The 22,145-nt window shown below is 46.8% G+C and overlaps 1 protein-coding gene across 1 annotated transcript in view; it reads left to right on the top strand.

Moving 5' to 3' along the window:
* Window positions 1-22,145, top strand: part of LOC145714024 (pseudouridine-5'-phosphatase-like) — a 473,528-nt gene that overhangs the window by 283,724 nt on the left and 167,659 nt on the right. Inside the window, exon 6 of the transcript XR_014136771.1 lies at window positions 6,262-6,367. The gene's annotated coding sequence lies outside the window, so the exon portion shown is untranslated. The remainder of the gene's footprint in view (window positions 1-6,261; window positions 6,368-22,145) is intronic.

The following is a 22,145-nucleotide window of genomic DNA, read 5'->3' on the forward strand; positions in this document are numbered from 1 at the left end:
AAAAGCACATTAAGATGTTTTACCATATTGGTCACGAAATGCTTGATCTTTCCTTTTACTTATTCTTTCTGACCCACAATTTGACTGTCGTTATGTAATAACTTACGTCCAAAATATCCCTCATAATGAAGGGACTTGATGATAAAGACTTGCTCATAAACACACGTGCATACGCGCCCGTGCACACACACACGCACACACGCACTGAACCTGATTAAAACAAACTATTGTCAGTTTTTACCCCTCAGGCATCTCTAAAGGTATAAAAGGTGTCACATTTGATAGTATAATGACCTTCCATTCAGGGCCTCCTTATGGTCCAGAAGGCCCGCACTTGCTCAATGAACGTGACCTTGGTTTGGGATTGCTGATGATGTTGAATCACTGTACTTCACTTCTTTTCAGGGAGGTTATGGTAGCAATTAACTTCCCAATTCACATGGTCAGGATGACTCACACTTGAAAGCCCCGGAGTTGTCCAAAGATCAATTTTCTTTTAGGATTGCCCTGGGAAGCTCAAAAGCAGCAGTGAAACATGACAGTGTGAATAGCAAGGGTCTAATTTCCAGGAAGGAGACTAACCCTGTGGGGGAGTTTCTCACCCTATTTTCCCTGAAGACTGAGAGTCGTTATATCTCGGTTTTTGACATAGTAAAGGCACCATTATATACCCCTAAATAATTTTATTATTTACCCAAGACATATTAAAAAGATGTGGAGACGTAATTCTTGAATTTCTTGCATTTCTGCATGTATTACAAGCAGAGGAATTGGTAGCCTTCCTTGTGGACTGTCTTTCCAAGGATGTCTGTGTAGCTAACAGCCTTCGAAGACAGATAGTGTCTTCCCTTCAAGCAAGTAGCCGGTTACTTACTCCCCATTAATTTATTGGTAAAGATAATGTCTTCCTCGAGAGGAAAGATCAGACCGGCTGACTGCCCGTTATAAGTATTCAGGTCAGGTTCCCTAAGCTACAGTGTCAGGTTCCCACCCCTGTAGGAGGTTCTTGTCCTGCAACATTATCGACTGTGTGTGCACCTGCACCTGGGGGAAGTCAGCCACCATATTGTGAGGAAAACTTGTGGAGAGACAGAGAGCACCATGAAACAAGAGACCAAAGCTTGCTTACAGCCACATGAGTGAGCCACAGATGGGACGGCAACCCTGCCGACACATGGGCTGCAACCCCATCAGATGCCCTGAGCCACAGGAGCCCAGCCACCCCACACCTGTGAGATACACCCACACAAGCTGTGAGATAATCAGCGTTTGCTGTTTTCAGGGCTGTGTTTGGGGATGATTTGTCACACAGCAATAACTAAATAATACAAACCAAGAAGAGTGCCTAGAGCATGAGAGGGCTTCGTTAACAAACGAGTAAAAGAAGATCCATGTCTCTAGGTTCTTGGATGTGGTCGTCCTGGTGTCCAGTGGGACTCTTTGATTTCTGGAGGTGGTGTGACAGTTTCCAGACATCCGGGACAATGGAGCTGGAGCTCTCCTCAAGAGCAAATGAAGGGACAGACCAAAGAAGCTTCCCTGCATGAGCCTAGATCCAATCCAAGAAATGTAGCTGAGATGGAAGAAGTGAGGTCCACCAGAAATCCTCTTGAACAGGATTGGATGTCTGGGAGATACCATCCTGTGAGTCTCCTGAGGATGGACAATTACACACCTGCTCTGGATTAAACAACCTGCTCAAGAATGAATAAATAACCCTTGAGAGTGCCTGGGTGGCTGAGTCAGTTGAGCATCAAGCTCTTGGTTTCGGCTCAGGTCATGATCTCACAATTCATGGGTCTGAGCCTTGCATCAGGCTCTGCACTGACATTGAGGAGCCTGCCTGGGATTCTCTCTCTCCCTCTCTCTCTCTTTCCCTCCTGTTCTCTCTCTCCCTCTGTCTCTGCCTCTCCCTTTCTCTCTCTTTCTCTGTCTCTCACTCTCAAAATAAATAAATAAAACCTTTAAAAAATCAATGAATAAGTAATCCTTAGTCTGGAGGGAGACACTGATTAGCTTTCAGGTTTCTTGTTTCTGAGGGGGTATGCAGAACTGGGTAAGCTGAGACCTTCGTCTGAATACATGTTCCAGAAAAACTCCAACTTGCCTGCCTGCAGCCCCCACTTGTCTGACCCCCTCCCCAGTCTCCACAATCCCCAATTTGATTCTAAAGTCAGATCCTTCTCTTCCCACAGAATGGATTCCAAAGTAGCTACTATGGTGATCTACCATGTTTTTCTTATTTTCAATAATATATTCATGTAATAATGAAAATTTTAAAACATACAAACAATTTGAACGATTTTTTCATTGAACAGTGATGTACCTGTCACACAGGTTCTACCATTAACATTTTACTAGGTGTAGGAGTTTCCTATCACTCCTATGACAAATTATCACACTCTTAGTGGCTAAATGACATAAATTTACTATCTTACTGTTCTGGAGGTCAGAAGTCTGATGCAGGTATCCCCTGCATAGTGTTGACAGGGTTGTGGTTTTTTCTGCAGGCATGAGGAGGAATCGTGTCCTTGACTTTCCAGCTTCTAGAAGCAGCCCATATGCCATGGCCTTCCCTTCGTTCTGTGTGCAGTCTTGCTTGCTTGCCTTTCTGTACACAGGTGTTGATCCTGATAAACTTTGTGCTTGCGAATCACCCTCTTAGTCGGCTTCCTGCCGAACCCAACCCCAGACACCACACTCTGTCAAATCCTGCTAGGAGCACAGTGCCTTACCCCCAGCTCATGAAAATCTAAAATTACGTTCTGGAAGAATCCAAAGATATCTATAAGAAGGAGAAGGAGAGGGAAGAAGAGGGAAGAATAAAGGAGAAGAATAAGGAGAAAAATAAGAAGAGAGAGAAAAGGAAATGAAAAAAGAAGAGAAAGAAGGAAGGGAAAGGAAGGGAAGGAAGGAAGGAAGGAAAAGGAGGGACAGAAGGGAGGGAAGGAAGGAGGGACAGAAGGAAGGGAAGGAAGGAGGGAAAAAGGAGGGAAGGAAGAAGAGGGAGGGAGGGAAGAAGGAGGGAGGGAGGGAGAAAGGGGAGAAGAGAGGAGAGGGGAGGAGAGGAGGGACCTACCTTCATTCAGTAGGATGTTGGGACAAGTCTATCTTTTGTAGATGGTGGGTCAACGTGACTGTGAGTCTTCTTCAGGACAGATGTGCTTCCTTAGGACCATGAGGTTCAGTCCACATTCAGGCATTCAGGTGTTAGCTGGCTTTCACAGTGGAAATGGGGATCCCGATGGGGTGAACTCTGAATGTAAAGCTTTTCTTTTTACTTCTTTTCTTGAGTAATGGTAGACTTTCTCAGAGTGTAGTTTGCTATTTAGCTGAGACTAGCTTCACCTGGACCAAGTCAAAATGACAAAAACCAATAATCATCTCCAGTCACTTTGTTGGAAAATGGAGAGAACCATTGAAATTTTCTGTCCACGTACCAGAAAGTAAGAAACAAATTGCTTACTGATAGCTCTATCATCTAGCTATCTAGCTATCTAGCTATCTATCTAGCTATCATATCTATCATCTATCTATCTATCTATCTATCTATCTATCATCTATGTATCATTTCTATCATCTATCTATCCATCCATCATATCTATTCATCCATCCATCATATCTATCTATCTATCTATCTATCTATCTATCTATCATCTATCTATCTATCATTTCTATCATCAATCTATCCATCCATCATATCTATCTATCTATCTATCTATCTATCTATCATCTATCTATCAACCCATCATATCTATCTATCATCTATGTATCTATCCATCTGTCATCAATCTCTGCATCATCTATCTTTACGTATCATCTGCCTACCTCCTAAATTAGTAATTATTTATTATCTCCCTAGCTATCATCTATTTATCTATGTATCATCTCTCCATAGATATACCCATCTATGTTAAATACACAAAAATCCCACCAGACCTCCTGATTCTTTTCCTCCCTGCATATCGCATATACAATCTATTATTAGATCCTGCCGGCCCTATCTATTTTCTCCCTGGCTACCACTGCCACTCTAGCCCAGATGGCCTGGAGCTCTAGTTCCTACACACTGTGCTAGTCTGTCTCTTGCTGCATCACCTCGCACTTCCCTTCCTACTGTATATTCACACTGCAGACGGAGTGATTTTTTGGCAGAAACACATCTCAGCTTCACACCATCCAAAGCCTTCGCATTCAGCCCAAGATAACATGCAAACTTGTTCCCAAGATCCCAAGGCTCTGAGTGGCCCCTGCTCCCTACTCCCCTCTTGAGCCTCCTCTCTTCCTCCTCTCTTCTCTGCTCACTGGCCTCTGACTGGCAGCCCTTTCTTCTTCCCTATTAAGCGACAAGCCCTCTTCCCCACGCTCTGTGTCTGCCTTGCCCTGTCTTCATGAGGACAGTCTGAGTGTTATCTGTGCTGGGGAACCTTCTCCAACCACAAGTTGAGAATATCACCTCCACCAGCCAACTTGGAATCACTCTTAATCTCCGGGGGACATTGTGACTATCCCATTTCTTTGTTTCAAATTCTCCATCACATGAAGCAGCACAGTGGCATAAGTTATTTTGCTCACATATCTATCTGCTTATTGTATGAATAGGCTTCATGACAGTGACACTCCCTGTCCTTGTCACCACCCTCTGCCGGCACTCGGAACATCTACCAATACATAGTTGGTGTTCACCAAATACGTTATTGAATGAAGGGTTGATTCTTTGGTTATGAAGTAAGGTAACACTAAGAAAATGAAATTACATCCAAATGAGGTTTTATTTTCTCTAAAAAAACACAGGCTTCAGAACCCAAAGTGTAGTCAAAGTGTTAAGAAAACATTGGTCTGCTTCAAGATTCATGACTATAGCTTTCCCCAAGATTTTGGTGATAACAGCAAAGATAATCCTTGAGTCCAATGATTGAAGTAAGTACAAACAATTGGGACGCCTGGGTGGCTCAGTAGGTTAAGCAGCCGACTTCGGCTCAGGTCACGATCTCGCAGTTCATGAGTTCGAGCCCTGCATCGGGCTCTGTGCTGACAGCTCAGAGCCTGGAGCCTGTTTCAGATTCTGTGTCTCCCTCTCTCTGGCCCTCCCCTGTTCATGCTCTGTCTCTCCCTGTCTCAAAAATAAATAAAACGTTAAAAATCTTTTTAAGTAAGTACAAACAATTTAAGCATGAGGATATATTAAATTCAAGCATCAAAGACAATTCGTATCAAGTATCAAAGACAATTTAAACGAAAGTCGTTAATGACCACACTGTGCCATCCTCATCAAATAAGAAACTACGTTTTCATTTTTGGTCCGAGGTTATTATGCCATAAACACTAGGAAATTGTGTAAAAAGAGTTGCAGGGAAAAATAATCACCTACAGTTACATGAAGGATACTGTAGCACAGGAAAAACAATTTTCCTTCTACCACTTAGAGTTTTCTTCTGAGACCCCTGTAATAAAAGACAGGTTAGCAAGAGAAAAACACACAGAAGTTTATTAACAGGTCTATCTCCTGTATACATGGGGGATACCCAGGAAAAAACTCAGAGGGGTGGCTTTAGAATTTAGGATCTGAATAGGGGAGGGGAAGGGGGATGTAGGCAGGTAGAGTAAATGATTTTAGGAAAGATGACTGGGCCCTTGGAAAACCAGGTGGAGGTAGGACAATTTCTGACCGAATTTGTGTGCGGGTAAATTGGAGGTCTAATCTCCTCTCCTGTGACAGGAGACCATCTTCCCAGTTGATGACACTCCCAAGGAGGGCACCCATGACAGTTGCGTTCCTTTTGGAGGACGTGTCTTTAGGCAAATGAAGGAAGTTCAGGGAAAGCCTCTCCCTTCACCTGCTGGTTTTCAAATGGCTATGATTCAAAATAATCTGGATAACAAAGTGGTAAATTTGGGGGTGGTTGTAGCCATTGAGGTGTCTTCAGCACTAATGCCACCGAATTAAAAAGTTAAGGAGCAGTATTCCACAGCACAAAAAGCAAAACACAATAGGATAATAAGAGACCAAGAAATGGGGACATTCTCTTGAACAGTGACACAGACTTTCTGTTTCCTCACTGGGTGTCTACCTCAGAAAAAGAGGCAAAATGCAATGCATCTGACTAGATGGTCTGTACCAATGCTCACAGCTGCACATGGCAGGCACCTAGATGTTTCTGCTTATATTCAGCAACCAGCCCAAGGTCTGAGCAGTAAACGTTTGAGGCTGGAGCAAGTTTTATTGTCTCTTGTCATGATTTACCTTGTGTTTTATGTTAGGTAGCCAGGATTCTGACTACGTGTTGGTTGATGCTCGAACGGATTTTTGAGCCACCATCGAATCATTTCTGAGGTCCGTCTACCGGGATCAAGTCCCATAAAGCAGGTAAGCCACGTGAAATTTGACCAGCGCCATACTGACGGGCTATTGTTATAATCTTCCGGTGTGAATCAACCTGGGCGTGAGGTGGGGAGAGAATGTTCAAGACAGAAACGGAGAACCTGCTGGAAATGTACTCCATCACAGTGCAGAAGAGGAAGTTGGGAAAAAAACATAGGTTTCGAAAGGAATGATAACAATGATCTTTTTTACCTGGTAAGATTTATTAGGAGGTGCTGGGAGTGTTTTATAAGATCCAAAGGAGCAAGTCTCAGGGATTAGGTGGGTGTATTGAATGTGGGCTACAGATAAGAGGCAGTAAATTCGGCCCAGATGAGTGTGTGAGCAACACCCAACTTTTAGAAAGCGCTAGATGCTTTAATCTGGCCTTCAGAAGAGTGCAGTGTCCACTCCCATCTTACATGGAAGTCTGCAAATGCAAAGGCTCAGGGTATCAGAGAACATTTGGAATATCTGAATTCTGCACTAAGACTTTTGTCCAGAGAAGAGTGGGTGCTATGCAAAGAATCTACACACGGTAATAGAAATGATTCACCCAGATGGTGTCTTTTTCTTTAGTTCTTCCCCTCTCTGTTTTGTTTTCTCTTTGGAGACACTGCTGGGAATTTCACCCAGACAAGCTGTGATCTATAGAAGACCAGTCCCTATCTTATTTAGTACGTTAGTCTTCTTGAAGTGCAGCTCATGGTCTTAAACAAATACCTTGCGTGTTTCTATGCTTAATGTCTGTTTCTGCTTCAAGATTTTAGACTCTAAGAGCTGGGCATTGAGTCTCTCTGTCTCCCTATTGCTATGTGCCTGGGGCCGAGCCTTTTTGGTTGGGCATGTAGTAGATGATTGATAAACGGGTATTGAAGAAGTGAATGAAAAGTTAAATGGCATTGAGTTGACTGTTATATGAGCCAAGAAGAGACAATACGATAAACGGTATGGCGTCTTAGAAAGGGAGAGAGCAGTGACCTGAGTATTCATGAAGGTTGTTGGATCTTGGTTCAGACCTTAAATGGTGGATGAGATTTACAGAGAAAGACCCTGAATGTCACCAGATGAACATGAACAAGGTGTATTGTGATTACATCATGGAGAATCTGTTCTGAAGTAGAAGGGAAAGAGTCTCAGCCCGTTGAAAGAGAGACCGAGATGGTGATAAGATACTAGAGCCCTACAAGTGCTTTGCCATAGGACCGACATCCATTTATAACTGATGCTGGTCAGTTTGTCCTTACATACACGATATATCCCTTATAAAGTTATTAGGAGTTTTTATTTGGTGGGGGGGGGGGGGGCAGGGAAAGTTGTGATGGAAATATATCATGAGTGAAGAGTTTGACATGTTGCCAATTTCTTGCTTCAAGTTAAGACAGCAACACAAGTTACGGGGCACCTGGGTGGCTCAGTTGGTTGAGCATCCAACTCTTGGTTTCAGCTGAGGTCATGGTCTCATGGTTTGTGGGATCAAGTCCTGCATCGGGCTCTGTGCTGAGAGCAGGGAGCCTGCTTGGGATTCTCTCTCTCTCCCTATCTCTCTGCCCCTCCCATGCTCACGCTTGCTCACGGTCTCTCTTTCCCTCTCTCTCAAAATAAATGAACAAACAAACAAAAAAAAAAACCCACAAGTTTATAACATTAAGGAATGAAAGGGAAGTTGTTTGCCAGTAAAGTTACCTAATGACTATTGGTTGCTCAGGAAGAAATTTCAAACCTACCAGAGGTGTGTGAGATCAGAACACCCTCCAGGGAGGTAATACAGCAAAGGCTCAGGAAGTGTCAATTTCTAGGGAAATGGAAAACATCAATGAAAGAAATATAATTTGTAGAGGAATGCTCAAATATTGAAATTGGGACTGTGTTGCAAATACGTCCCTGGGTAATAGGAAATTCGGTAATGAATTTTCTCACCCATAGGTGAAGAAACATTTGCCAAGTAGAGGAATGTTAAAAGAGAAGGAAAATAGCACCACAGGTAATGCAACGTAATGATTTAGTAATTTAAGCAGGTACTTGTGTAAAAAGGACTGTTCCTAAAATTAGCCAATATTGAGTCTAAGAAGAAAAACGCTTTTCAGCTGTCACTGATTGAATCAAATCAAACTAGAAATAATGAATTGCTCTTTGACAAAACGTTCACATTGGTAGAAGAGAGGGTGGCAGCCAGTGTGATCACATTCATCTCTGCGAAGGGATTTACATTTACTTATTCACGGCAGTCGTGCAAATTTCAGTGTCGTGGGGAGACTCTGTCCTGCCACCGTTTGGTGAAGACTGCCCTAGGTTACCCTGCCCTAGGTTACCACCACGGCGTTCAGTTTTGTGTCTCGTTCTTTCCCGGACTTTGTGTCCGTGTTTCCTCCGCGTCCTGGCATCCGTATCTTGGTGTAGGCTACTGTTCCCTCCCAGAGAACATTCTCAGAGATTTGTGAGAGTGTCGGAAATGAGAGGCATGTCTACACAGATGGTACATTCATTTTCACTCTGCGGTCTGCGGAGATTAAGCACTGACCCAACAAAAACAATGTGCCGAGAAGTCAGGGTAACTGGGGCAGTGCGTGGACAGAAAATACAGAAAGTAGCACTCCCACAACCTGTCAGGAAGGGAGCCTCTGTTATTGCTGATTACAGAATAACCTCGTGAAGCTGAAGTCAGACTCAAGAAAAGCATCCACTGTTATGTGCTGGGCGAGACAGAATGTGTGGAGACAGGATGTATGGGACCAACCGAAATGAGCAGGGAGCTCCCTCCCATTTGAGAATGGCCGTTATGCTCTAGAGTTGTGTCCCCACCCCCCCACCCCCGCCCCGCCAATGTAATCAGTCTGTTTCCCCGAAGCATCCCGGGAATGCAGTCTGAGTCCAGGAGGAGACCAGCCCTGACCTCTGGGATACATATCTTCTCTTAAGCCAATTTACAATCTTGGGAGATACGTGGCATAAGACACAAATGACATACGCACCCCTCTCACAAATACAATCCACGAATAAGAAGCCACAAGCACCATGGAACAAAGTGTGCATGCACCAGCCAGTAGGTGATGATTATGGGAAGGCCTTTGTGAAGCCTTTGCCTTGGGGCACCTACGTTGCATGAAAACAGAGAGCGTCCACTCTTGAATCCTAAACGGAAAGCGGCAGCTATGTCTAACATTCTGTACCTAAGAGACCCATGTGTTCCCTCCTTCTTCTCCACCCATGTCCATTGCCAAATGATTGCCTGGTGGTTAACAAGACTGTCCTACTTCCCCGGGGCTCGCACAACACAGGGCTCGCAAAATCCCCCTTCCCCTAATTTGCTGAGTGAGGGGTGTGGGGCGTGTTATATGTGAAGGACGTCAGGACTCCCTTTTCAGGAATGATGCACATATATGGTTTGTCCCAGGAGAGGGGTCTTCGGGAATCACCTCATCTGGTAGGATAAGCTCCATTTTCCTGGTGAACAAACCAAATCTTGTATTTTGAGAATGCTTGCCTGATCTCATGTCACATATCACAGAGAACATTTATTAATTAAGGTTCTTTCCAATGACACTTTTGTAGATGACCGAGCTGCTGTTCATGGGCTCCTAGACTGGCTGTTGTGTTTTAGAGGACTATATGCCGGGGGAGGGCCAAGCCCAGGGTGGAGGTCACTGCCATATTTTCTCAGTATTGTCAGGAATCTGAGACAGATTTTAAAATGGACCGGGGCCCAGACATGGACTTCTGCTGTTTCAGGCGGGGTGATTCCAGGAATCAGCCGCACACGTGTCACACTCTGCAAACCCTGTGTCTTCCCTTAGGTGGTACAGACCTGATGGGCTTGTCTGGGATCCGGGAAGCCAGTGTGGCACATTCAGAAGAACTAAGTCCCTTGCAAAATGACTTTCCTAAGTGTTTCTGCTCACTGCTTTGCCAACTGCAGGCGCTACTCTCTCAGATAGCTACTCTCTCTCAACCTGTCAGGGATCCAGAAGTAACCACTCCTAGCGCAGTGTCTCAACGTTGGCATCACCCACATTTCGGGCCAGCTGACCCTTTGGGGTGTCCTGTCTATTGCAACATGTTTGATGGCATCCGTGGCCTCGACCCCCTAGATAGCGGTACCAATCCCCGACCTCCAGCAGTTTCGAAAACCGAAAATATCCCCAGACGTTACAAAATATCCACCACGTGAGGCCCACTTCCCCAGAAGAATTATTTCCCATGGGACTTTCTGATGTATTGAGAATTAGTCATCTCAGGCCCTGGAGAGAGACGTAGGGGTCATCTGTGACATGTAGTTTCTGTTCTTGCAGAAAATACCAGATAAATGTACCCTTTAACCTTGAGGGGATTCAGAGCTGTGGGGACTTTTCCTTGGTTAGTTGTGTAGCCATTCCTTTATCTTGCAAAATTGGGGGAAAATGGCATTTTGGGGAAAATGCCGTTCGCAGGGCCATCTCAAGGAAACGACCACAGGGCACCAAGTTGTCATATCTTGATCACAGAACGGGACACTGTGATCGGTGACCCACAGCCTCTTGGAGGGATATGCATGTCTCGAGAGAAAGATGAATCTCTATAACCTGGACATGTGGCAATGCCAGGCTTATAAAATTTTGGTGAATGTATAATATCTTCTGCAGAATAGTAAACTTCTGCAGTGGGCCATGCCAACATGCCTCCTTCCCTCCTAGTGGGTTATGGTGTGTGTGTGTGTGTGTGTGTGTGTGTGTGTGTGTGTGTGTGTACATGCACATATTTGGCCGACAGACTCAGTGGGTACCCACCAGAATCTGACGAGAGCTGTGCCCCCTACCCCCTCTGTGGACCATGTTTGTGCCCTACACGGCAACTTGGAGCTCACTGCTTCTTTTTTTTTAACTATCTTTTTAAAGTTTATTTACTTATTTAGAGAAAGAGAGAAAGCAGGGGAGGGACAGAAAGAGAGAGAATCCCAAGAAGGGTCCACACTGTCAGCACAGATCCTGACGCGGGGCTCGAACTCATGAAACCGTGAGATCATGACCTGAGCCGAAATCAGGAGTCGGCGGCCTGACCGACTGAGCCACCCAGGCGCCCTGGAGCTCGCTGCCTCTTGCACACCAGCTTCTCAGCAGTGTCTCATTGTGACGCCAAGGGCAGGGAGGGAATGTCCCCAGAGCCCTTTGGCTTCCTTTCTGGGCACAGTGAAGCTTTGCGTTCATCCCCTCTGCAGAGCACATGCTCAGAATAGCTGGAATCACCCACATTCATGAGGAGGGTAAATAATAAATTATTGAGTCGCACAGAAAGGCCGTTCCAGAGCATGGGAAATGGGCTTGGAGAGAGGGCTGTGAACCCCGGTGGCGTAAATGAGCCCCGTTGTTGGGCACACCACTGCCCTCTCTCCCAGATCCTTCCTTTCTCAAGGCCGTGCCTAAAAATAGCCCACAATTAGCAGCGGTCACAAAGCAGGGTCTTATGGGTGCGGAGTCTATTTTAACCCTGGTGGGGTCCGAATGACACGCTCCAGTTCGAATCGGTTTTCCAGTTTGGTATTCAGAGAGCTAATTCATTTTGTGGCCTGCCACCGCTCCATTCCTGATCAGCCCCTGACTGTGAACACTGTCTGCATAACAAATGTGTCTTTCTCAGGCTGCAGCAAATACGGAGTAATTAACATGAAGTAGGGGCTGGGGCAGGCGTGCTTTCCCCGGCTTTTCCACCAACACCACTGTTTTTATTTAACCCTGCGTTTGTCGGGTCTGCCAGAAATCCGCTTGGCTTATATTTTTCTTCTCCCTCCCCCCAGTCTAAAAGCAGAGAGGGTGGGGGGGTCCCCCGTCACCTCCGAAGTCTCTGCGGCTGAGCCTTGGAGAGCTGCCTTCCGCAAGCCTCACGCAAATGATGCTGTGCTCACCGCTTCTGACATTTAAGGAGGCAGACGCAGGCCAAGGGGCCGATCCCACCTCCTGCACCAAGCCCGGAGTCCCCGTGTCTCTTCCGGGGTGAGGACGTGCTCAGGTGGACGAGGACACAGAGAATCGAGCCTCCCTGCGGCAACAGGCTGAGAGAGACTTGCCCGGGGACCCGGAATGCGCTCACAGCCCGATGTGCATACCTCCTGGCCTCAGGCGCCCCATTACGAAACACAGAGGATAATCCTATTTGCCGGGAGAGCCCGGGTCCAGGTGCGCATGAAGGGTGTCTTCAGCCTTCCCTTTTCAGACCGCCTGCTTAGCAAGTCCCTGCTCTGAAACTCTGGGGACGGGGAGTATCTCCCGTAGAGAAGGGAACAGGAAGACAGCGGCTCCTGTCTGCTTCCATAAGCAGTCCCACACGCGCTGTTTTTCACACATCTCATGTCTTCTCATTCTGGCTCATGAAAACATGCCAGAAGCTTCTCTTATCTGCTCCAGAATAGTCTTTCCAAAATGCATCTTTATTAGAAGAAATGTCAGTCTTGGTGCAGGGGCCCGGGTGGGCAGGTACCTTCAAAGTAGTTAAAGTCCCTGTATGACCCATGAGTGCTTATGGTGATGAGGTTTTCAGGGGTGATGGTGGGGTTCGTGGGGTCCGTAGCCGACAGCCAAGAAAGAATTCTTGAAGACGTCTTTGGTGCAAAACAGTGATTTTATTAAAGCACGGGGATAAGACCCATGGGCAGGAAGAGCAGCACTGGGGCTGTGACACTGGGGGAGGGACATAAAGTCCAAGGGGAGTTTCCAGTGAGATTTTCATATGCTAAAGACTCACAAGATCCCGGAGGAGGCCTCGCTGTTGTCAGGCTAAGGTTGTCATCGTTCCCAAACTCTGAACCACGCTGTGGACATTTGGAAGGCACGCGGGCCCATATCAACTATGTGGTCGGACACACTACTCTGCCTTTGCTTGCTTTTTGGGTCTTCGGTTTTTCTATTGCGTCTTCTGCAGAAAGGATTTGAAGGAGCCTCCATAAAGATGGATATAAAAGAAAGATCTCACCACAGGCATAGAAAGGAGTTGGAAGCAGATATGCTAACCAAGAATCTCAAATTGTCCCCTGAACTCTCTGTATCAGGGGCAAAAAGACGGGGGAGAGGGTGGGGGAGAAATTATTCATCTTTTTGATGATATCTTTTTGATATCAGACAAGATGCAAAGAAGTGTGTTCCTTCTCACACGGGGGACAATCCTCGATACATACATTAAGTGCGCTGGAACTTGATTGGGCTTCTTGATTCATAGCATCTCCCACTGCTCGGGTTGTTTTATATCCGGGCATCTCTGTAGTTGCCACACAGTCAAGCAGAGCGTTCCCCATTGACGAAACTTTATCGAGTTCAGGTATTCAGTTACACCCTCTCCGGGTTTGTAGGGCTTACTCCTCCCCGGCTTTTCCCCACATTTTTCCTTGTTTGGGTTCGTTGATCATAAAACCAACGGTAGAGCAAAATCACCACGTATAAAAACGAGCACACAAGCAACATAAGGACTCTTTTTTGGACTCGAACCCAAACCCAGTCATGTGATGGTGATGCACTTTCTCATCCATGGTTTTTATTTTTACGAAGTGGAATGTAATCTAGACACACACCGTTTAGAAATCATACCTGAGGTGAACTTGACGTGATTTTGGAGGGGTGGGGGCATCCGGAGCCGGCGGCCAAGAAAGAATTCTTGAGGTGTGTTTGGTGCAAAAAGGTGATTTTATTAAAGCACGGGGACAGGACCCCGTGGGCAGAAGGAGCTGCACTGGGGTCTTGCACAGTGACTGGTTCTATACTATGAAGTAAAGGCCAAGGGGAGGCCTCCAGAGGGACTTTAATATACTAACGAGGACTCCTAAGATTCCGGGGGCCTTGCTATTGCCAAGCTGACGTTGTTTTCCCTCTAGTAAGGCGTCAACATTATAACAGTGAGGAATTCCTGGAGGGCTGTTATCCTCTGCCGGTCTCAAGTATCTGTCCATGGGCTGCAGGCTATAAGGACATTTAATTTTACCTGCCGTATCCTCCTTGCCTTTGTCCCCCACATCACCCTGGAGGGGAGGGTGATGTTGGGGCTCCAGGAAACTGAGTCTGTAGGTTTCTGGAGATGAGGCTGTTGATAAGATTGCTTTGTGGAGACTCCTGTCCTGCATGACTGTGATCTCTTAACCACTGGTTTTTCCCTTTCCTTTGTTCTGGGGCGGTTTCCAGGGTGACACCTCGCCTTATGCTCCCTCATGAAACTCACACCAGAAATTTGAGTGTGTTCAAACAGGCATAAAGATATGCACATGTGAAGCTTAAAGATTCTGGAGACCCTTAAGAATTCAGAGCAAACAAAACAGCTTAGGTCAGGCTTATGAAAGCCTTGAAAGGAACAGCTTTGAATCCAAATGACAGCCCCGCCTTAGTTTAAAGCTAGGTTCTCTTTTCTACTTATTATGGATCTTTGATAAGAAATACAATTGCTGAGAAGTTTGTTTTGCTTGCTGTTTACTATGAGCATTGTGAGACCTTTCCTGATTGTAACCCACTGTAAAATGGGCTGTAAAACTTCCTAAATGTAGTCTGATATGTAATGGAATGAGTGATTGTATACAAACTAACCGGCATTTCTCGCTTCTGTAAACCTGCTTGCTTAGCACATTCCTCACCTACCCCCTTCCCCCTTTCTTCCTCTCGCCACAAGTAAAAACCTCCCCTGTGCTATTTGTCTCTGTCTATAAAAACGCTATACCAACCCTATTCGTGGCCTCTTGTGTCACCGGCGACGAGTGCGCAGAGGACCAGGTTCGAACCTGCAATAAACGACCCTTGCCGCTTGGCTTTGACTTACGACTCTGGTGGTCTTTTGTGGGAGGTTTTAGAACTTTGGGCATTACATTTGGAGGTCCCACCGAGATCTCCCCCGAGCCCACCAGACTTCTGGTCAACGGGTCGTATTTGATTCCGATCGGTAAGTAAGCCGGCTCTAACGTTCTTCCTTTTCTCTCTGATCTGTGTTTCTTCTCTGGAGAACCGGTTCTGTCTGGAAGCTGGTGTGACCCTGGCGGACGCGCTATAGGGCACCCGGCCGGGGTCAGTTGGAGACGTCCACTGACATCTGGGGACCTTCTTGGTCCATCTGGGGACCTTCTTGGTCCATCTGGGGGCCTTCTTGGCCCATCTGGGGACCTTCTTGGTCCATCTGGGGGCCTTCTTGGCCCATCTGGGGACCTTCTTGGTCCATCTGGGGACCTTCTTGGTCCATCTGGGGGCCTTCTTGGCCCATCTGGGGACCTTCTTGGTCCATCTGGGGGCCTTCTTGGCCCATCTGGGGACCTTCTTGGTCCATCTGGGGACCTTCCTGGTCCATCGGGGGGCCTTTTTGGCCCATCAGGATTCTTTTCTGTGGGCTGCTTATGCCCAACGCGCCTGCGAACTAAATACTTTCATTTTCTCTATAAACTTCCAGAGTGCTAAGAAATATCTCTAGGCGTCTAAAAGAAAAAACCATCTAGGCATGCCAATTGTTACCCGTATTTTGATGTGATGTGTGTCTGTGTGTCTGTCTGTTAAATCGACTGGAATGATTGTTGGGAGTCAGGGGCACGCGCCTGACCTACCCTATGTGTAGTCCCACGGCATAAGCTACGGGATTCGAGTGGGCTCTAACCCGATTTCCGCGGTGATCCTCATACGGCTTAAGGCGGTCAAAATTTATTTTGATCCAAGCAGGGGGTTTATACCTGCCCGCCCATGCTAAGAGGCACCTAAGTTCCCGCGAGGGACGCGGACGGGCGAGTACGCGAGTGCTTCTATGTCAGTCTAAATGTATTGTCACCCCTGGGCCCTTGTAATAACCGCCGTCCTAGCCATAACCCTTTCTGTTGGGCTGGCCGAGACGGCCCCAAAAAGTTGAAACCACTGTCAGAGATTCTTGTTGGCTCTTGTTTTTCTTTCGTGCGTCGGATGTTTTATTGGAATTAAGTGTTTTTTCGGCTGATCAGAATTAATTATTCCATCCTTTGTTCCTCTTTCCTCCTTCCTCAGCTGCCTGCGGCTTTCCCTCCCGCCCCTCCCCCCGGGGCCCAGCCAGGCCGCCAGGGGTCTCACCCTCGGAGGTCGCCTGTGCGAACTCCATCGCTGATTTCAGCCGCTTCAGGGCCCCCTCCGTGCCGCCCCCTTCTCTTCTCCTCTTCCTCAGAATCATAACATGGGCCAAACGCAGAGCACCCCTCTCTCCCTCCTTCTCGCCAACTTCAGGGACGTAAAAGCTAGAGGACACAACTTAAGCCTAGACATTCGCAAAAGGAAGTTGATCACCTATTGCCGCTCTGCATGGCCCACCTTTGGGGTCAATTGGCCTACAGAGGGAATCTTCTGCCTCCCTGTGGTCCTTAAAGTAAAATAAAAAATTTTCCTACCAGGGAAAGAAGGTCACTCGGATCAGATTCCCTATATTCTGGTGTGGCAAGATTTAGTAGAAAACCCACCTCCTTGGATGGCCACTTCCTTAATAGCAGAGTCATGCCAAATCCTAGCGGCTAAACCTATCAACCCTCCCAAGCCGCCAACTCCATCTGCACCCCCTGTTCTCCCCGACAACCAAGATTTACTTTCCCTTGACCCTCCCCCTTACCAGGTTCCTCCTCTTATTCCGAAAGCTGCCCCTATCCCTGCTGCGCCGGCAGAGCCTCCCGTAGCCCAGCCCATAGGAGAACTAGAGAATAGGGAGGCTCAACCCGCGCCCAAGCCTAGTGGGGGCAAAGTCCAAGGGCCGCCGGACATACCCGTAGGCGGGCCCCACATGAGCCAGGACTCCGCCTTCCTGACTCCACCGTAGCTTTACCCTTACGGGAAAAAGGGCCTCCCGATGAGACGGGGAACCCCCGACTTCAATACTGGCCCTTCTCTACCAGTGACCTATATAACTGGAAAACCCAGAATGCCCGATTTTCTGACAACCCTAAAGATTTAATAAGTCTCTTAGGCAGCGTTATGTTTACCCACCAACCCACCTCAGCAGCTCCTCCGAATCCTGTTCACCACTGAGGAGCGAGAAAGAATTCAATTGGAAGCAAGAAAGCTGGTTCCTGGAGATGACGGCCAACCCACTGCTAACCTTGATCTCATTAATGCAGCTTTTCCCTTGACCCGACCCCCACAGGATGGCTGGGACTACAACACGGCAGAAGGTAGGGGACGGCTGCGCATTTATCGCCAGACTCTAATGGCGGGTCTCCGGGCTGCTGCACGCAAGCCCACTAATTTGGCAAAAGTGTATTCAGTGATACAAGGTAAGACAGAGAGCCCTGCCGCTTATTTAGAAAGATTAATGGAAACCTTTAGACAGTATACCCCCATGAACCCCGAGGCCCCCGAAAATCAAGCTGCTGTTGTAATGGCCTTTGTAAATCAGGCAGCCACTGATATTAAAAAAAAAACTCCAGAAACTAGAGGACCTGGAGGGAAAACAGATTCAGGACTTAGTCCACATTGCCCAGCGTGTCTTTAATAATAGAGAGACTCCAGAGGACAGGCAACTTAAAGCCACGTCATGATCAAAAACCGTGGCAGCCAAAAACCACACCCGCCCTCTTCACTCAAGATGCAGAATAGGGGGGACGGGGTTCGGATCCCCTCCCCGAACCTAGGGTAACGCTACAAGTGGAGGGGAACCCAGTTCAATTTCTAGCTGACACAGGAGCACAACATTCGGGCTTGATCAGGCCCCATGGAAAAATTTCTAAAAAATCTTCCTGGGTCCAAGGGGCTACCGGAATAAAAAAAAATATCCCTGGACCACCCAGAGGACTGTGGATCTAGGAAATGAAAAGGTCACCCATTCCTTCCTAGTCATCCCTGACAGCCCATGCCCCTTATTAGGAAGAGACTTACTCACTAAAATGGAGGCCCAAATTCATTTTACGCCAGGGGGCCCCCAAGTGACTGGCCCTCACAACCAGCCCATTACCACACTTACTCTAAGATTAGAAGATAAATATCGACTCCACCAGGGGCCACCCTCACAAAGTCAAAACATAGAGCCCTGGCTCCAACAGTTTCCAGGAGCATGGGCTGAAACCGGGGGTATGGGATTGGCTAAACATCGCCCAGCTCTATTCATAGAGCTGAAACCGGGGGCAGATCCAGTTCGGGTCCGACAATACCCGATGTCAATGGAGGCCAGAAATGGCATCACGCCACATATCCGTCGCCTCCTAGACTTAGGCATCTTGCGTCCCTGCCATTCAGCCTGGAACACCCCCCTGCTGCCTGTACGAAAACCTAACAGTGCGGACTATCGTCCGGTACAAGATCTGAGAGAAGTTAACCGCCGAGTCATGGACATACACCCAACAGTGCCCAACCCCTATACCCTCCTAAGTGCCCTCAGCCCAGAAAGACAATGGTATACTGTCCTTGATTTAAAAGATGCTTTTTTCAGCCTGCCTCTGGCCCCCAAAAGTCAAGAGCTCTTCGCCTTCGAGTGGTCCGATCCTGAGAGAGGCATAAATGGGCAACTGACCTGGACCCGGCTCCCCCAAGGATTTAAAAACTCACCCACCTTGTTTGATGAGGCACTTCACGAGGATCTGGGTGAGTACCGGAATCAAAACCCCAAAGTGACTCTCTTGCAGTACGTTGACGATCTTTTAATCGCCGCTGAGACTGCCGAAGCTTGCTTGCAAGGCACCAAAAATCTCCTCCGGACACTTGGTGCCCTGGGGTACCGGGCTTCAGCAAAGAAAGCCCAAATTTACAGATCCGAGGTAACCTACTTGGGGTAAAGAAGACCTAAACTGGATCCAAAAATTACCTTTAACTCAGTGCCTTAACGGATGGTGGAGAGCAGCAGACTGTAGCATAATCAACCCAGAAGAAATGGGAAATAAAGTCTTATCCAAGATGCACCGAGCCACTCATATGGGCACAAGAAAAATGCAAGACTTAATAAGACATGCTAGGATCACCATTAAAGATTCCAGGACAAAAATTGAGCAGATAGTTACTAGCTGTAAAGCTTGTCAATTAACTAACGCCACCAACCACGGGAAAAACCCTGGCTCCAGAACCCGCGGAACCAGGCCGGGAACCTATTGGGAAGTAGACTTCACCGAGGTAAAGCCTGAAAAATATGGATATAAATATTTGTTAGTGTTTATAGATACCTTTTCAGGATGGACAGAAGCCTTCCCCACCAAGCATGAGACTGCGCAGGTAGTAGCAAAGAAAATGTTAAAAAACATCATGCCCAGGTACGGATTCCCTACCCTAATAGGATCAGACAACGGACCAGCATTCATTTCAAAGGTAATACAAAGGATAGCACAGTTTATTGGGGCTGATTGGAAACTACATTGTGCATATAGACCCCAAAGCTCAGGACAGGTAGAAAAAATGAATAAAACTCTAAAAGAGACCTTAACTAAATTGACCATGGAGACTGGCGCTAATTGGGTAGTCTTACTCCCCTACGCTCTGTTCAGGGTGCAGAACTCCCCTTACAAACTGGGATTAACCCCCTTTAAAATCATGTATGGAGTGCCCCCCCCCCCATAATTCCCAACCTACAGTCTAATGTGTTAACTGAATTTGATGATCATAAACTTCTTATTTCCCTGAGGGAACTCCAGCACACCCACCAGGAAGTTTGGCCCAGATTGAGAGCCATTTATGAAAACGGGCCCCCTCCTGAGCCGCATCACTACCGACCCGGAGATTGGGTATACGTGCAGGGAACACAAGCAAGAGACCCTCCAACCACGGTGGAAGGGACCCTATATTGTGATCCTAACCACACCCACTGCTCTCAAAGTCGATAGGATTGCTACCTGGATCCATTACACCCACGCCCGACCAGCTGATCCCTTTGCGGTTCAAGAAGACTTCGTGCCGGAAGCCAACACCGCCTGGACGGTTGACCAGAGTAAGACCCATCCTTTAAAATTGACTCTGCGTCGAAAACCTGACCCCGAAAACCAGCTGAGACCAAAGGCCTGGGTGTCCCATACCAAGACTGTTGCAGCAGCTCTGGACCCACAATAATCGGAGGAACACTCATTAGCGTGCTCCTGTTCACCTCCTACGGACTCATAAGTATTGCAGGCAACCCCCACATACCCTATACTTTAACTTGGGAGGTTTCTAATTTAAAAACCCAGAAAGTCTATAATACTATCCTGCTCTCCGCTTTACTCGGGCCTCTGGCCATTCTACTTCTCGCTCTCACGTTAGGCCTCTGCATCATAAACAAAATTATTAATTTTATCCAAGACAGGTTCAATGCTGTACAATTAATGGTCTTACGAACTCAGTACCAACTGCTCGAGACATTACAAATAAAAAACTGAAGATCCAAGATTGGCTCTTTAGGCACAAGGAAAAGGGGGGAATGAAAGGAACAGCTTTGAATCCAAATGACAGCCCCGCCTTAGTTTAAAGCTAGGTTCTCTTTTCTACTTATTATGGATCTTTGATAAGAAATACAATTGCTGAGAAGTTTGTTTTGCTTGCTGTTTACTATGAGCATTGTGAGACCTTTCCTGATTGTAACCCACTGTAAAATGGGCTGTAAAACTTCCTAAATGTAGTCTGATATGTAATGGAATGAGTGATTGTATACAAACTAACCGGCATTTCTCGCTTCTGTAAACCTGCTTGCTTAGCACATTCCTCACCTACCCCCTTCCCCCTTTCTTCCTCTCGCCACAAGTAAAAACCTCCCCTGTGCTATTTGTCTCTGTCTATAAAAACGCTATACCAACCCTATTCGTGGCCTCTTGTGTCACCGGCGACGAGTGCGCAGAGGACCAGGTTCGAACCTGCAATAAACGACCCTTGCCGCTTGGCTTTGACTTACGACTCTGGTGGTCTTTTGTGGGAGGTTTTAGAACTTTGGGCATTACAGCCTCAGCTCCAATCAAATGAGGATATTTCCATGGTTGGGGGTGGGGGAATCCTCTGGGAGTGACATTCTCAAGGCCGTGGACATTGTTATGAAAATACCTCACAAGTGGCATTGTGCATTGGGTTACAGTTCCTGCTCTCACCTGATGATTCTGAACAGCCCCCCAGAAGTCTCTTCAATTATAGACAGAGAAACCGTGCACTGAGAAATGAAATGGCTGGCCCAAACTCTATAATCCGCTCATTATAATTCTAAACTCGACCAATGGAGATATTCAGAGATGTTGGCAAATACAAATTGTCAAGAATATTCATTCGGTACTATTTATATTAGGGAACAAATGGGAAGAACCAGATATCTTCCCTCCCCCTGCCCCACAACTGCTGTGAAAAGGAACTGTTGAGTGATAATGGGTCTGTTTTCTTCTAGAATATTCTATACAGATATTTCATTGTATTTTCAAATAAAGATTCATGATGTGGGAAGATGCACACGGTGTCCAATTAAATGAAAACGTTGCATGTTATGAAATTGTGTGTAGGGCATCAGTTCCCAAGCTTTAAAGTCCTTGGAGGACTTGCTAAAAATGGGGCTGCCCCTGCCCGCCTTCAGAGCTTCTGATTAAGTAGGTCTCAGATGGGAAACAAGAATTTGCACTTCTAACAAGTTCCCAGCGAATGCTGGTGCTATGGCCCAGGGACCCCGCTGAATTAAACAAATATGCATTAGGAGTGTTAACAGGGCCAACTTTCCTTGTAGACACTAACCGTCAACACAGGGTGCTGACAGAACTGAATGGGGAACTTTTTAAAAAGAAAATATCGCTGTCAGAAGGAGCTTGGTGTTTCTTCAGTAAGTTAAAGATGGAATCAGCCTATCATCTTCCAGCTCCACTCCTACACATACATCTAAAGAGAATTGAAAACAGGTGTTCAGGGGCATCTGGGTGGCTCAGTTGGTGAAGCAT

This window comes from Panthera onca, chromosome X (assembly GCF_046562875.1).
Source record: "Panthera onca isolate mPanOnc1 chromosome X, mPanOnc1 haplotype 2, whole genome shotgun sequence".
Taxonomy (NCBI): Eukaryota; Metazoa; Chordata; class Mammalia; order Carnivora; family Felidae; genus Panthera; species Panthera onca.